Here is a 16,419-nt window from a genome sequence, read left to right as displayed (position 1 = left end):
AGGGCCAACTGGGTGGGATACATCCACAGTCTGGAAATTAATAGTGAGGTGCTCTCAACGATGTCACTGAGCACTTTCAAATTTCATTTCTCTTTTGGAAAAAAAAAAAAGAAAAAGGAAAAAAAAAGAATCTGCCAGGAGGAGTTATTTTTAGGATTTAAAACTGTAGTCTATGTAAGATGCATATATAAAAATATGTAATATTTATATGGATAAATGTAATATATATGCATATTTAAAAACATAGATTATAAATATACAAATACATATCAATATAATATATAAATGTATAAAATTATATATGTAATACATATATAAATACATAAATACCTATATATATGTATCGCCTCATATGAATTTTGAGGAGAAAAAACATTCAGACTGTGGCAGTGGTTTTTGTGAACTGTTTAAAAAATATATTTGCCTATATGAAGGGCATATACATGTTTTCTAATGTCTTATAAAAATTTCCTTTTTTTCTTTTTTTTACATGTTGGCATGCTGTCATCCAAGATTGAGTTCCATGTGTGGCATGAGGTCGGAATGAGGGGCCATTTTTTTTCTCTTCCTGTATGAATATCCAGTTAACCCAGCACAGATGGGCTTGGTGTTGCTGCTGTCAGGTGACTAGGTGGTTGGGTCCGGTTTTGCATTCTGCTGTGTCTCTGGATGACTCTGTGGCCGCAGGCACCAAGAGCGCACTCTCCTAGTAACTGTAGCTTCGTGGTGTCAGGTAGTATGATTCCTCCTTTAGCTTGTTTTCTTCCTTGACCTCTTGCCCCTCTCCTTTCCTCTTCCTTCTGCTTTTTCTGTTATAGGACTGCCTTAGATTTTATTTTTAACTTTGCATTTTCATACAGATTTTAGAATGTTTGAAAACCTTAGATTAAAAAGAGATACCTACTTGGTATTTATTGGAATTGCATTGTATTTGTAGGATATTTGGAGGAAGAATTGATAATTTACAGAATGAAATCTACCAAATCTTGAATACGGTATTACATGCCACTTATTTATTTATTTTTAATTTCCATATAATGTTTTGTGCTTTTTAGTGTCTAGGCTTTCTGTACATTTTCTTTAGATTTATTCCTACATATTTGATATTTCTCTGAGCTATGTTAAGTGCTATTTTATAAAATCTATTTTCTTTTTTTAAAAGATTTTATTCATTTATTTCTTTTGAGAGAATGAGAGAGAGAGAGAGAGTGAGGAAGGGCATGAGGAGAGAGAATCTCAAGCAGACTCCCACTAAGTGTGGAGCCTAACCTGGGGCTTGATCTCACAATCTTGAGATAATGACCTGTGCCAAAATCAAAAGTAAGACTCTCAACAATTGTACCACCCAGGCACCCCTAGAAATTCCATTTTCTGTTCATTCCTGATATATGAAATACATTGATTTTGCCATATTGACAGCATGTTGAACTCATGTTGCAATGTTTGCGTGTTTGTTAATTTGTGGGCTCTTTCGGATCTTTGTGCATCATCGTGCCAACTATGAGAAGTTATTATTTTATTTTTTTCTTTTCTGCTCTTCTTTCCCTTCGCCTATGTGCCAGGCCCTCCAGGGCACTGCTGAGCACGCTGGTAGCAGTAAGTGTCCCCGTGCTCTACCTGATGGTCACAGAGACAACTTTCACCAATTTGCCATTGAATATGACATTTTGCAGTAAATTTAGTATGACTTTTATTCATCAGAGTAAAGAAATTACCTTCTGATCTAGTTTGCTAAGAATTTTTAATACTGAGCTATTGCTGGAATCAATCAGACATTTTTCTGCATCTAAAATAGTGATCATAAGATATATTATTGTCTACTGTGGGCTTTAGTGGGTCATGAACATTGATCATCTCACAGTAGTTCTTCTACCTATACTCTGTTTTTCAGTAATCACCCTGTGCCATGCAGCCCCACAGGTCAACAAATGTCCTGGAAGGGTCACTGCATGTGCTCAGTCCTCCACCTTAGATGTGCACCCAAATCTGGTCTGGACTTTGGGTCTTCCTGTGTTCTGTGCCTTGCAGCAACGTTCAGCCTCCTGCCTGTTGCTCCAAATCAGCTAAAACCCCGGTGCTCTCTCCCCAGCAAGAATTTCATCCCTGGAGACCCGTTCCTCTCTGGAGCATCAGCTGTTAAGTTCTGATTCCCTCTGCTGTCCTCCACTGGCCTCAGACTCATGATCTATCTTCTCAGACTTTCCCTACCATATCTGTGGAAGTTCTGTTCCAGAGTTAACTACTCCATTTCCAAAGAGAGAGGGAACTACCTCTATTTATGTTAATTTATTTCAGACACTGTATTAAGCTATCAAGTATTTTAGGGAAAATATGCCCATGATTTTACAGCAATTGCTATGATAATCTTATCTTAAATATTTTTATTTCATTTGTGTCATATTTTTCTATTAATATGGAGGTGACATATTATACATATGAATAGGGAAATTAGACATAAGACATTGGTGTTGTACATTTTCACTTGTGTATTTCTCCACTTTCTCCATCTGTAATCTTCACTCTCCTTCCCTGGTCACAGCCCTGCAGAATCAATAAGAGCTGTAGGTATGTGTCTTTTCCTTTGTTTATGCTTAAAAACTGTGTAAAATGTCTCCCTCCAGCAAGGACTGATTGGTTGCTTTGTATCAGCCTTCTACAGACAACAAATATATATCTAGACCAGATATATTAAAAATAAATATTTTTGAAAGGATCACAGAACTACCATGGCCTCAAAGATTTTCAGGGTAACAAAGTGAGAGAGAAGGGAAACTAGGAGGAGTTCAAATTGGCATTGTTTTCCCCCTGGAGTATTCACTAACTTTAAATAATACAGGATTCATGAGATACAGAACACATTCCAAGAATTTGTGGAATGATGAATGGCAACAATGTTTGGACGTATCAAATGTAGCACTTGCAAAAATGTTGAAGGAACAACTTTAATATGGTTGTTAGAATGAAAATAACAATGATAGACTAGATAAAATTTAAATTGTACATATATGCATTGTGTGTGAACTTGCCTAAGTCAGGCAAGTCCACACAGGACGGCACCAACCATCTGTGCAGTATGAGCAACCTGCACACAGGTAGGTGTGGTCAGGCTAGCGAGGGGGACGGAGGGTCGGAAATGTCATTTCACACATTTGATGTTCCTTGAATCATCTGTAGTAGGAATATTTGTGAATCCCTTGAACATGAAAATGTACATTTGTAAATAAAATATTGTTCTTGAGGAGGCTTTCTGTCTTCCTTTACTATTTTACTTTACTTTACTATTTTAGATGAGTCTGTGTTCCCATTGTTGCCAGAAAAGAAAAACCACTGAAATCTCAGTAATAGTATACTAGCACGAATGTGTGCAAGGTATGCTTTCAGCAACCTTGAGTCATACAGTTCTGTGGCTCATCCAACTAAGAGAATGTCTTTCTCTGAACAGTTAGATTTATCCTCACTGTGAGGTTTGCAGGTCTGAAGTACTTGCAAGACTGATCAGAAAATATATATATATGCATATATGTATATATATATAGATAGATTATCAGGATATCTAGAAATTGTAGCAAGAATTGAAAAATGTAATCAGGGGTATTTCAAATATTTAGAATAGTTGAGGATGTTTGGACAGGAATAAAATGAATCAATGGTGTGAAAGGAAACCTATGTACTGTCTGTGAGAGAGGCTGACAGGCACTTGCCCAGAGACACAGGTCCGACTAAGACAAAAGCAAGGTGTGTTCCTGATGCTTTTGCATCCCAAGAGGAAAGGGAGCATGTGGAAGGTGTCTCTGTGGAGACATCTGTCTGAGCCCTGGATGGTCTCGTTGCCCCTCCTCTTCCTTCTCTGGTGGCCCGGACTGTCAGGACTGCACAGACGAGTGGGAATTGCGGTCAGCCTATCGGAAATCTTCAGGGATGAAGACATTCTCTACAGGGAGATGTGACCCAGACACCTGCAGGGGCCCTCATAAAATGGAGAAGTCTGCCAAAACTAATCAAACTTACTTTGATCCTATATTTCTTCTCTTGCTGTTGTAGTATGCGAGCTAACTTTATATAATCCAGGCAAAAGAGGTGCAGGGAAACTAGTATAAGAGGTCTGTAGCAGGAGTGAGGATGAGAAAAGCCAGCTCTAACCCTGGGGAGTAGGAGACCAGCCTGAGTCATCCCAGGGAGGGCAATCTGAGCTGCTGGACATGTGACCAATAGGTTCCAGGTGTGGAAATCAGGACTTCAGGCCCAAGGGCATGTGATGGCTTCTGTGCAGTTGTCCCTGAAAAAGGCCATGAAAGGTCCATGATTTGGTGCAAGGTCCTTTCCATGGTCAGGTCTTGCCCTCCTCGACCCTGCCTGGGGTTTGGCGTGGGGCTTGGGATGACTGAGGGGACATCAGCAGATGCAATGCCAGCAGAGACCAGACACTGGGATGCCGGGTGGAGAAGCACCCAGATGAGGGAGCTCAGCCCCTCTAGAGAGCCCCGCTGGACTGAGAATTCATACTCCTGTGTCATTTGAGCCACTAGGTGTTGGATGGTTTGCTCAGCAACCATAGGTAACTCCCATGGGCTCCTTGCCCCATCCTGGACAGCCGCTGGCCCTGAGGGCTCAGTCCCATGCCTGTCCCACCCCCGCCACGGGCCGGCCTGCCTCCCAGAGAAGAGTCTGTAGTAAGCCCTGTGATCCTTTACAGAATGCAGCAACCCTGAGGCAGAGAAAAGATCTGATTATTCAGCTCTTGGGAGCGTGATCACCCCTCTGCCTCCTAGGCTGCCTGCCTTGGGAAATCTATATTTGCCAGACCCTGTGAACTCCTACCATAAGCCTTCAACTCCTACCATGAGTCTTCAATAGTAACAAACTGCCTCATTCCACACTATGGGCTTCTGTGCTCAATCGAATTATAGCTGTCTTTGTGTGTTAACTAACCCATGGCGTGCCCCATCCCCCCAAGCTGTGACCTCTCAGAGAAGTGGCCGAGAGGGGGACGCAGAAGAGCCTTATGCCTGGGGTCTCGGGTCCATCAGATGGGGAGCCCCTGCCTGAGAATAGCACAGGGCGTTGGCAGGAAGTGAAGCTTCACCTCAGGTAGGCAGATGCCACCTTGCCATCAATGGCTAATAGAAGACACGTAGCCCAGTGAGGAAATGATGAGGGCTCTGGTGTCCAGTGGTCTGGGTTTGAATCCTGGCTCTACTGCGTAGTAGCTTCGTGAGCTCAGTTCAGTTTCCTTACTCTTTATGTGCCCTAGTTCTTTCATTTGTGAATGGGGTTAATGACAATATGTACCTCCAAGACTTGCAGTGAGGTTTGGGTAAGTCCACACATGCACAGCCCTGTCAACATCCACAACGGTAGACTCGAAGCCCAGAGCTCAGTACTGGGGTTGGGTGCCCTGTCCCCTCTGTGGGGTACAGTCTGCTATGGTCTGAAAGCCTAGATGAGGCTGAAGACAGCTGGGGTTCTCCCCCTCCCCGAGAGGGAGCCACACTGGCTTCTTGCACTTCCTGTTTGTTAAGAAAGCGTGGCCTCCCAGAGTGCCGTGAGCATGTATCTGTACCCGATCTGTGGAGAGAACACCGATTATGTCATTATGAGCATAAACCAATGACTGTCTTGTCCAATTCAATCATTCAAGGCAAGCCTGAATGTAAACATTTTGTCTCATTGTTTTTTGGGAGGAAAATTATAGAAATACTGAGTTTTCAAATATTTTCTTTGACCAGTTAATTTGCCATTGGCACTACTTTCATTTCTATTTTCCTGTCTGAATTAGTGGTCTGGGTACATTTCCAACAATGGAGAATGAAAGTGACCATGTGTCCTGTCCCTCAGGCTCTCTCAGGCAGAGGGAGGCCACCTGTTGAGTATGTGGCCAGTGCAGACATAGACACGGTGGCACTGGGGGGTCCAATCATGGCCATGCAGCCCATGTCAGTTCTGTGCCTTTGTACTCAACGGCAGCCTGTGGTCCCAACATCATCAAACCTGCCTATAGATGGTACGCTCTGGTTCATAGCAGCGTACCAGTGAAACCACTGCTGATTTCAACCTCCCTAGTACTGTAGCCTGGAGACAGTGCCCACTTGAGCTTCCACTTTAAATTCTCATGAAAAGGTTCATAATAAATATTTGAACAAACAGAGAGAGCTTGTGTGTGCAGGTGTGTGTATGCGTGTGTGCTTCTACTCAAAGGGATTTGCCAACTGATATGGGAAAGACAAACTGGAGGAGTGACGTGTTATGTAGACCAAGTTCCTGAACCATGCATCATGTTCCAGCTGCATTGCCCAGGAGATGCCACTGAACCACTGACTCTCAGACACATTAAGTTAGAGCCTATGAACTGAGAATGAAAGCCAAACTGGACAAAGACAGTAGCAGACAAGTCTCTTGTAAATACCCACTGGTTTTGTTCTGCAGGACGGTGTGTATGCTCTAACCTGCATTCCCTTGTATGGCTATTTCACAGAATTAAAGGCGCTATTATTATTATTTATGTCTCAGATTCAATTAGAGAGAGAGCTCTTTGGGTGACAGCATTCAGGGCGTGTTGTCAGAGGGTCATGTGGTGGGAGTTAATGTGCCCATCCTGCCAAAGAGGATGAGAAGATCATTCACTGGAGAGGCGGTCAATCACACAAAAAAAGAGAAGTTAAGGAAATAAGACATGTCATAAACTTCACGCCAGTCAGCCTCCAAATTAGTGCCCAGGAACTCACCTTCGTTCATTAGTTCTTCCGGAACAGTGAGATAATGCTATTGTTCTTCCAGATGTAAATGTCTAGTCGTCTGTAAGAAGACCTTTGTAAAAATTCTGTCCCGCATTTTGGCCAGCAAGCTCCATGTCCCGCTTCGTGCTGCATCCCCAGGACTGAACCGTCTCTTCCTTTCACTCAACGTCAGATGGAGGCACTGCCAAGGGACGGATTTTCATATAAACCCTTACGGGGAATACCATGACTCTAGAGGCTGAATTCTCCATCCAAGAGAAAGAGCAGATCCCAAGATCCAGGACGATGAAGGGATTCCTCCTGATCAGCAGAGTCTGAGCTTGTAGACAACTGGAAGATGGCCTTTGTTTGATGACAGCTTTCAAAAGAGCCCCCACTTCATCTTGTGTCCAGAGCTTGTGGTAGAGCTCAGAAAAGGAAGAAATCCTTTGTCCTAAGAAGACAAGCACAAGGCAAAGAAGGGTAAGTGGGCTCTTCTCAAATACTCTCGGATGCAGAGACTGGCAGAATGAGTCACTTTTGTTGGAATTGCCCTTCAAATGGTTGTGGTGGTGGGGATTTTGTGACAGACAGTATTGTGACCAATGTCGCCTGCCCCACTGCACCCACAAACCAGAAGACAAGTGGTTATATATGGATGAATGGATGTAATGAAGGAGGTAGAGAAAGGTAGGTAGAGAGAATACACGTGCATGAATTCTAAAGACTACAGATTCTCCTTTTAGAACTTGTGTCCACAAGGGGACCTTGGGAACCCTCTTTTTGACTCAAGGTAGGGCTTTGTTGCCATCATCCTGGGCAGATCACCATCTGGGCCAGGCAGGGGTACAGAGGCAGGAATAATGTCTATAACAGGGTGCATAGCAGCAAGCTTCAGTCATTGGTAGGAAATGCATCTTCTCCTGAACTTGAACCTTCAGGCTGCTGTCCACCATCTCTTTTCTCCGTTTCTTCTGAACCCAGTTGGCTGGGGCTGAGCCACTCATTAGCCCTCCTGGGAACCCCGAGGCTGGAGCTCAACAACCAATGTGGGCCAGGAGTTAAGATCTCAGTCCCTGGGATGGTGCAAGTGAGAAACAACTTCTCCCCACGGCAAACCATGGCCTCTGACGATCCATTTTATAGAAGAAAAACAGCTTTTACTTGGTCAAGCCAACATTTTACAAATTAATTTTTTGCCATAGACTTGTATTCCAGAAATGCCTCTTGTGCTCACAACCAAGTTTATTCTCATTCCCAAATGGGTTTCAACCTTTCCGCATCTGCTTTTCCGTATTCTCCACCTTCGTATTTCTTCTTACAAATCTGTCCACTGCCTGAGGTCTCTGCAGAGATGTTGCTTTCCCACAAACACATCACATCTGTGGTGTGCTTAGGACTTCTTCATGGGTATCTAGCTTCTGTGCCACCCCAACATGACCTCTGCTTGACTGCGGAGACAACAATCACACTGACCTTGACCAGGGACCCACTGCCTCCTCCTTCCCATCACCTGCACTAGTTCTCTGAATCCTGAAGGTAGAGCTATTTGGCTGTGGTGTGTTCATCCTGATAGAACTCCTGATCATACTGTGTCTGAAGCTTCTTATGCTGATAAGCAAATAGCCTAGACTCACAGAGTCTCATAATAAAGGTTTCAGAATAAAGGAAGGAATCTCATTTTGTACTGGGGTCGACACACTTCCCTCTTACCTTCCCAAACACGGGGCATCATCATTTCTGACTCGGTCTCGAGTTCTTCCAAATGTTCTCCACTCCAATAGGCGGTCCTCTTCAACCTTGAAGTGTTAATACAAAACTTACAGAACTTCTTATTAACAGAGCAATGAGCTCCTTTTTAGTGTTTCCAAATGCTTCTTTATTCCATCTGCCCATGGGTTTCAAGATCCCATCTTCACAAATACAGACCACATTTATAATGCAATTTAACCGGAGGCAGGATGAAAGGTAAGCCAACAAGCAAGGCAACAGAACTTTTCCAGTGATCTCAAAAGAAGGAAAGGAAATCAACAACAAGGACTTGATGATTTCTCATCCTGTTTATAGGGTATCCGGGCTGTTTTTAAGGAGAACATTGCACTCCATTTATGATTGTATAAATTATGGTTGAAGGCGCTTTTTGTTCCCTGTGGTTACTGCAGCTGCGTGTGACTATGTTGGGAGAAATTTGATATACTATTGACATTATTTTATGAAAGCCCCGTCAGGTTTTATTTGCGTAAATGATAGCTAAGAGACCCAAGTGGCTGTCACTTTCTGCAGAGAACATCAAAGGAAATAAACAGATGGGGGTGAGAGAGACCAATCTTGGACCAGACCCTAAAAAAGTGGAGGGAAGAGAAGAGAGATGCTAATTTCTGTCGTGTACAAATACTGCCTAATGAGAGCTTCATTCACCCTCATCAAACGTGCCTGAAGACTAGTCGGTGACAGCCACCACCGTTTTCAGGCTGGCCGCTGTGGAAACATCTGTAGCATCATCTTCAGTGCATCTGATTTCTTTCTAATTCCATGTTTTCAAAAGCGAGTTGTTTCTCCTTCGGTTCCGAACTGATGTGACTGCTGTGGGACGTACACATGTGCTCTGGAAAGGGTACATGGGAATGTTTTAGAAATAAGATAATTAGCTGTTCTGGACACAGTTGCTTGATTCCAGATGTAGAGAGAATTGCATTACACCCTCCGTGACAAGAGGTGTCCCGTTGCTAACCCAGGGAAGCCCCCTCTGCCCTGAGAGTTCAATGCTCTCTGATACCTGGCCTCAACCCTGACCACTTGGTATTTCTTCTACCATTTCGCATTCGCCCGTTCTTCTCAGGACACCCCCAGCTGCCAGCCCCATCTGATTAATTTTCATTTCTGGTGAAAACACACTTTCTGCCTCCATGTCTTTAAGCCACCGGGGCTGAGAACAGTTTCCTACTGTGCGAGGCACTTCCTGCAGATTTCACCCATCCTTCAGATGGAGTCCAGAAACCCAGAATTCTCCCCATCTGGCATATTTGTCCCCTCACTGTTGTCATCTTCATGATCCTGGCCACCCTGAACATCTTCATCAACAAACACAATGACAGCTGGGGGAATTCACTTTCAATGTCCTCATATTGCCACCATAAACCATAGAAAAGTCGAGATGAAAATCTCGTTTTTGTGGGGGCTGGAACTTATGGAGGTCAGATGACCCTTTTCAGAAGAAGAGACCAAATTAAACACACAAAGATCTTAGGTAAAGAAATAAACGTGAGTTTAGATGAGGAAAGACATCACAATGAATCGCAAATTTTAAGAAGCTTGCAAATAGTGGAAGCATCCCCAAATCCCGGTAAACCATGTACTGCTTTCATTAATAAACTACTGGAAACATCTGATACTTTTCTTCATCGTGTTCCCTTCTCTTTGTGCCTTTATAGGCAATTATTTGGAGCATAGATTTGCTGCTGTTGTTTTAAGTAGATAGTAGTAGATAATTCAGTCTTCTCGTATGGTTGATCAAAAAATATGAAGGAGAGTTTGGAATTTCCTTATTGGCAAAGTGGTGTAAAATTGCAGGGTTATGTTAAATTAGGAATAGTCTCCATCAGACCTCTCTGGGATATGACCTCTGGGAGAAATTCTATACTTGTATTTTGGACACCTTGTTCCCTATCCTTACCACACCTGTGAGCTGCCAGGCCTGGCAGCTGGTTGTGAATTGGCCATTGTGAATGACCCTGTCACCAGCCTCCATCCCACCCCCAGCCACCGTGCCCGGTGAGTCTGCAGAGTGCTGGGGGTGGTGGTCCTGGAACGCACCCCAATTCCAGCTCAACTAGCAGAGAACTAAGGCTACAGGAGTGCAATGGCAAACCCCAAACCAATAAACCCAGACTCCTGCATCCCCATGTAAGCGTTCCTTAGCTGAGCCCCTAATGCCCAGACCCACCACAGTAGCATGCTACAACTCCTGCAGGAGTGTGAGGGACATCTAAAATGTCTTACTTGCCCAAATATATGTGTACACTTGTGAGCAATTGCTGGGGCCACTCCCAGGGCCTGCAAAGAGGCAGCTGGACAGGAGAGGTGCCCAGAAGCCTAAGCATTGCGGGCAGGTCAGTAAATCCAGCACGGAAGCCTGGGAGCCCCTCCTGCACACCCGTGCACAAGAGTGTTAGACAGACTGTCCTGCAGCTCTGGGTCCCCCCTTGCTGGCTCCTGCTCAGGGCTGCATTAGCCAGAGCCCAGAGCCCCACCTCCAAACCCCTCCCCCGTGGCCCTCACTTCCCAGATTGGCAGCAGGTAATGTGACTCGGGGTCTGCAGGCAGTCTCTGTGACATCCTTTTCTTTGCCTCTCTTCCCTGTATCCCTGGCAGCAAAAGCATCTCCCTTCTGCGTCAGGCCTGCTCTGCTTCTCTTGGGGGGGCTACGGGGGCACCTGCTCAGCCCTTCTCTGTTCAGTGGGGATTCCAGATAAAGCACCGTCTGTACTGTCTTATAAAGCCTGTTTATTTTTGCATTTGCCTATTGATAACTGTGCCTGCGACTTAACTTTTAATAAAGATGCTCAGAAGGAAAATAAAATGGGTAGGTGGTCTCTTTTCCCCCTGAGCACCTACCCTGCCCCTACCTATCTGTGTCTAGTGAGATGCACAGGAAAGGTGCCCCAGGCCACAGCCCCGAGACAGCACCCTGGCAGGATAGGGGGTGTTATCAATCCCGTACTTCCCAGCTGGTAACAATTTGAACACCTGGAAGCACTTATTAGCGGATAACTCTGCTCGAGGTTGTCAATTAAAATATGTTGCCTTATTCTGCAACACAGTGCCTGCTCCACCAAAGCCCAAACATGGCTCTGTCTCTGAGATCTTGTCGCATTTTTTTGGAATATCCATGGATGATTCTTAATCGGTTGTTTCGATTGTGACATTTCTCTTTTATTTTTTATAAGACGTTCATGTATTATTTTTTCTAGAACTGTAACAATCTCATACAAAGATGTCAGGCAGGAAAATTAACTTCCATGCAGAGGAGAATTTATTAGCTGGCCCAGTGTCTGTGGTGCGTTGCCATATGTATCCTCTCAAAATGAGCAAGGGAAGTAAATTTCAGTCTTTCTCACAGTTGTTTGTAATGCTAAAACAATCTAAAATGCTCTGTGTGCAAATCATCATAAAATATTTGAAAAAAAAAAAAACGAAGAGTCATGTTGGTCATAAGGTGTTTCTAATGAGTAATAGAATAGAGCTAATCCTTACACACCTGGAAACCAACTTTAAATTTGATTCATTTAAATTCAACACGATTATTTTTTTAGGTAGATAGGAAGAGAAACCACAATGCTTTGTCAAAGGATTTAAGACTGCTTTAAGTTGCAATTGCCATCATTTCCTGATTTGGAGATACCAGTGACAGAATAAGAAAGAAAGTTTATAAATGTTGCTCTTCTCAAGGTGGACCCTTGTTTCAACTGAGAGAAAGAAGTTCCCCAGCAAAACCAGGAAATCCAGCTCAGGGCCACATCATGTATCAACAACTTGTTGAAACAAGTGTGTCAAATGCAGATTTCTGGGGAGAAAAATAAGGAAAAAAAGAGGGTGGTAGTTAGGACTTGAGCACAATTTCATGCATGACATTGAGATTTCGGACCTCTATTTTCAACTTCCCCTAATTCAATTTTGCATGTCTTATCCTAAGAAATATATATATATATATATATATATATATATATATATATATTATCCTTAAATAAATAAATAAATATTTATTTATTTATTTAAAGATTTTACCCATTTATTCATGACAGAGAGAGAGACAGAGGGAAGAGCAGATTCCCCGCTGAGCAGGGAGCCCGATGCAGGACTTCATCCCAGGACCCTGGGATCATGACCTGAGCCAAAGGCAGACCCTTCACCGACTGAACCCAGACACCCTTATCCTAAGATATTCTATATGAAACAAATACGTTATCGCTATGTCCGCTGATGTATGATCAGGTTTATTCAAGGACAGGAAGGAAATTTCACAGGAATGTGAGCAAATTCTTGACATAAAGTGACTCCTTTCTACTAAATAAAGTAAGAAGGGCGCAAATTACTACATTACAAAGCAAAATGTAATTTTCTGGGTAGTGGAACACGCTGGGATCCACCGCCCAGCAGAGTGGAGTGATGGAGGTCACCCACTTGAGTAAATCACAGAAGGGCCTTGTGAAAGCGGCGACTGAGCCAGGCCTGGAACTGAGAGAAGGGGAGAGGCGGGAGAGCAGACAGAGGAGAGGCGATCACCGTCCAGAGACGGAAGCTGAGGTGGCAAAGCATGACGTGCGCCATGAGCGTACAGGCGTCAGGCTTTCTAGAATCACATAAAGAGGATGCAGCTAGAGGTAAGTGCTGACGTCCTATGCATGCTGGGGGACAAGGGCTGAAACGAGCCGTTGAATTAACTAGAGACAATCCAGAGAGTCCGGATTCTGCAGCATTGCAAAAACAATTAGCGTTAACCCCATCTGAGAGGGCAGCGGGTCCGCCCTCTGTCCCTGCTCTGCTAAACATGGCCCATTGCGCACCGGGTTCTTCATCACACCGTCTCTGCAACGCTGGGCCCCAGGGAAGTTCTCCTGAGTCCTACTCCGTGTACAATTTCTTACAACCACTATTACCTGACTCCCCAGGATACGCTCTTCTGTACCTTCGGAGTTTAGCCCCGTCTCCTTTAGAATAGCCGACCTGCTTTTGCGTTCGCTTTCTTCCCGAGTGAGGAGGGGTCTGGACGGCACGGAGTCCGCGGCGAGCAGGGGCGCGGACAGTCTGCTCAGGGTCTGTGACGCAGCCGCCTACGAGACCCAGACCCTTCCTCCCAGCCGCTTGGGTGGCGGCGTCTGTTGGCCGGACACGGGACCCGCGGGAGGAGCTGGTGCGGTTCTCCTGCTGGTCCGGAGCCTGGAGTACCGCCGTGCGGTTTACCTGGTATTTCTGTGTGTACACAGATCTTCGTACAGAGTGTGACGCGGGCACCTGCTTCAGCTTTGCTGTTTGGGGTTCCCGTTCTGTGAGAGTCGTTCTGGCTGAGGGAGGAGCCCTCTTCACCCCCAGCATCTGGCTACCTTAGCAGGAGCGAGGGTGTCTCCTCCTGCGTCGGTTGCAGTAGAATGTGTGACTCACCAAAACCGGTGGGACACACACACACACACACACACACACACAGAGTGTCACCTTGGAAGAAAGTGGGTAGTTAGGGACCTGGCATTGTGTGAGCAGCCCACCCTCAGCTTCCATAGCGGGGCGGGGTAGGGGGAAGTCCTTCTTAACCTCGAGGCAGGAACCCATGTGATTCCCTACGTAGAAACCTGGCAAGGACATCACCGTGCTCTACACGGCAGTCTGGTCATCCCAGGATTTGTTCACAAAGTACGTGGGTATTTCTCCTCAAAGCAAATTGATGTATTTTCTATTCCCTCAGCATGCCCTTTTATGACTACCCTGTCCTTGGTACTCCCCGAGAGCGCAGTAGAGTGTTTGAGAAGTAGAGTGATATGACTTTTCTTATAGGACACACATTCGATGGCACTTAGCTAACTTTTTCAACTATCACCAAAAAAGCGTCTCTGCGGTGTTCTGCTATAATGTATAGAGGCAGCAGGCATGAGCCATGGGAAGAAAGTGAAAGTTTCTATTTGGACAATGATTTCTCCAATGTTTTTGGTGTGCTGGGTACTTCCCCGCACATGTCCCAGACTTTTTCTTTTCTTTTTTCTTTTTTTAAACTTTTTTTCTTTTTCTTTTTTTTTTTTTTTAAGATTTCATTTATCTACCTGACAGAGAAAGAGATCACAAGTAGGCAGAGCGTCAGGCAGAGAGAGAAAGGGGGAAGCAGGCTCTCCGCTCAGCAGGGATGCTGAGGCAGATGCGGGGCTCTATCCCAGGACCCCAAGACCATGACCTGAGCCGAAGGCAGTGGCTTAATCCACTGAGCCACCCAGGGGCCCCTGTCACAGACTTTCTGAGCCAGCCAGATGGTGGAGGTCAAGCCACTTGTGAGGCACTGTCTGAACTTCGTGGTGACCGTGGGGCCAAGAATCACTTGCCACAAGGAAGACACTAGCCCCTTCCTTCCTTCCTCCCTCCCTTCCTTTCTCTTCTGCTCTTTCTCCTACCCTTTCTTTCTTTTCCTCTTTCTTTTCTTTTTCTTTTATTTCTATTGGCTTCTTGAGTTAAATTCTGTCTTTAGATCCTAGAAAAAACACTGCGTGATTCAAGTGATCCCTTGGCCCTCTTTGAAGTCACAAGGGAGGGGAGAACCAATAATGAGCTCCTTCCCTGAGAGATAATGGAAAAGAGAAACCCACAAAACTTGGATCCCACACCGCGAAGAGGAGGGGTCCGCAGAATGCCGGCTTGGTGGGTTCCGACTGTGAGGATGTGAACTCCAATGGAAGAAATGGAATCCAACACCTGGCCCATCTGGGACATTTGGGCCCATCCGTACTGTGTCTGCTGCGGCTGAAGATTCAGGCCAAGTGATGGGGAAGCCCTAGGTTCCCTGTGGGGTGTGTAACCTCTGTCCCTGTACAGGACGCTCTTCTGTCCCATCCCGGGACTGGAAAATCCCAAGGTCACTCTGCACCTTGCAGCTCTCATAAACCAGTTTTGTACCTGCTGAGAACGTCTCTGTGTGTGAGTGACCAACATGGGCAGTCCCCTGGGCTTATTGGGACGTGATTGGTTGCATGTGTTCCCGTGTGTGTGTATGTGTGTGTGTGTGTGGTCATAGCAGGTGTATGGGTCTGTGTAACCCCCCGCATAAGGAGCCACACTACCACCACCACCACAGGGCTCAGGCTGCTCATTTATAACCACCCGCACAGTCCCTGGTTACCCCCATCCCCCAGCCTTGACAGCCACTGGTCACCTCTCCCTCTCAATGACTTTATCATTTAAGAATGTTGTGCAAATGGGATTATGCAGGGGTCCCTGGGTGGCTTAGTTGGTTAAGTATCTGCCTTAGACTCAGGCCATGATTCAGGGGTGCTGGGATTGAGTCCTGGGATCGAGTCCTGCATGGGACTCCCTGCTCAGTGGTATGGGGGCTGGCGGTGTCCGCTTCTCCCTCTCCCTTTGGCCCTCCCCCTGCTTGTGCTCTCTCTCTCTTTTTCTGTCTTGCTCTCATTCTTGTTCTCTCTCAAATATATAAATAAAATCTTTAAAAAAAATAAATGGGAATGTGCAGTACGTGTCCTTTTGACATGGACTTCTCTCTCAGAACAAGACTTTTGAGATCCATCCAAGTCATTGCCAGGATCACTGGCTTGTCCTTTCAAATCACAGAGCAAAGCCGCACCCGCTCTCCCATGGAAGGACATCTGGGTCACTTTCAGTTTCTGCCTGTTATGATGAAACCTCCTATGAACATTTGCGTACGACAGTTTGTGTGAACACCAGTTTTCATTTTATTGGGCTAAAGACCCAAGAGGACAATTGCTGAGTCATGTGGCAAGTGCGTGTATGTTTTGTTCTGCAAGAAATCGCCATTTGATTTCCAGGGTGAAAAAGAAAAACAAACAACAACAAGCAAAACACGTTCATACTCTCACAATGTGTGTGCATGTGTGTGTGTGCGCGTGCTATGACTAGTCTTTACATCCAAACAAACTTGTGTGTCTGGGGGTCCATCCAGCTTCTGCAGGGCAATCACATAAATGGTGTTAGCTTT

The 16,419-nt window shown here is 45.1% G+C and overlaps 1 long non-coding RNA gene across 1 annotated transcript; it reads right to left on the bottom strand.

Moving 5' to 3' along the window:
- Window positions 1-5,180: 5,180 nt before the first annotated feature.
- On the bottom strand, window positions 5,181-13,501 carry LOC106006398. Its single transcript, XR_001180425.2, has 3 exons — window positions 13,370-13,501; window positions 6,723-7,167; window positions 5,181-5,565 (listed from the first exon to the last, which is right to left on the bottom strand). It is a non-coding gene; the product is annotated as an uncharacterized LOC106006398 (long non-coding RNA).
- Between the last annotated feature and the right edge of the window lie 2,918 nt (window positions 13,502-16,419).

The sequence above is a fragment of the Mustela putorius genome, unplaced genomic scaffold (assembly GCF_011764305.1).
Source record: "Mustela putorius furo isolate JIRA1106 unplaced genomic scaffold, ASM1176430v1.1 tig00003845_pilon_pilon_pilon, whole genome shotgun sequence".
In the NCBI taxonomy this organism is placed as follows: domain Eukaryota; kingdom Metazoa; phylum Chordata; class Mammalia; order Carnivora; family Mustelidae; genus Mustela; species Mustela putorius.
Note: the sequence above shows the minus strand (reverse complement) of the source record. Positions and strands in the feature narration are given on the sequence as shown.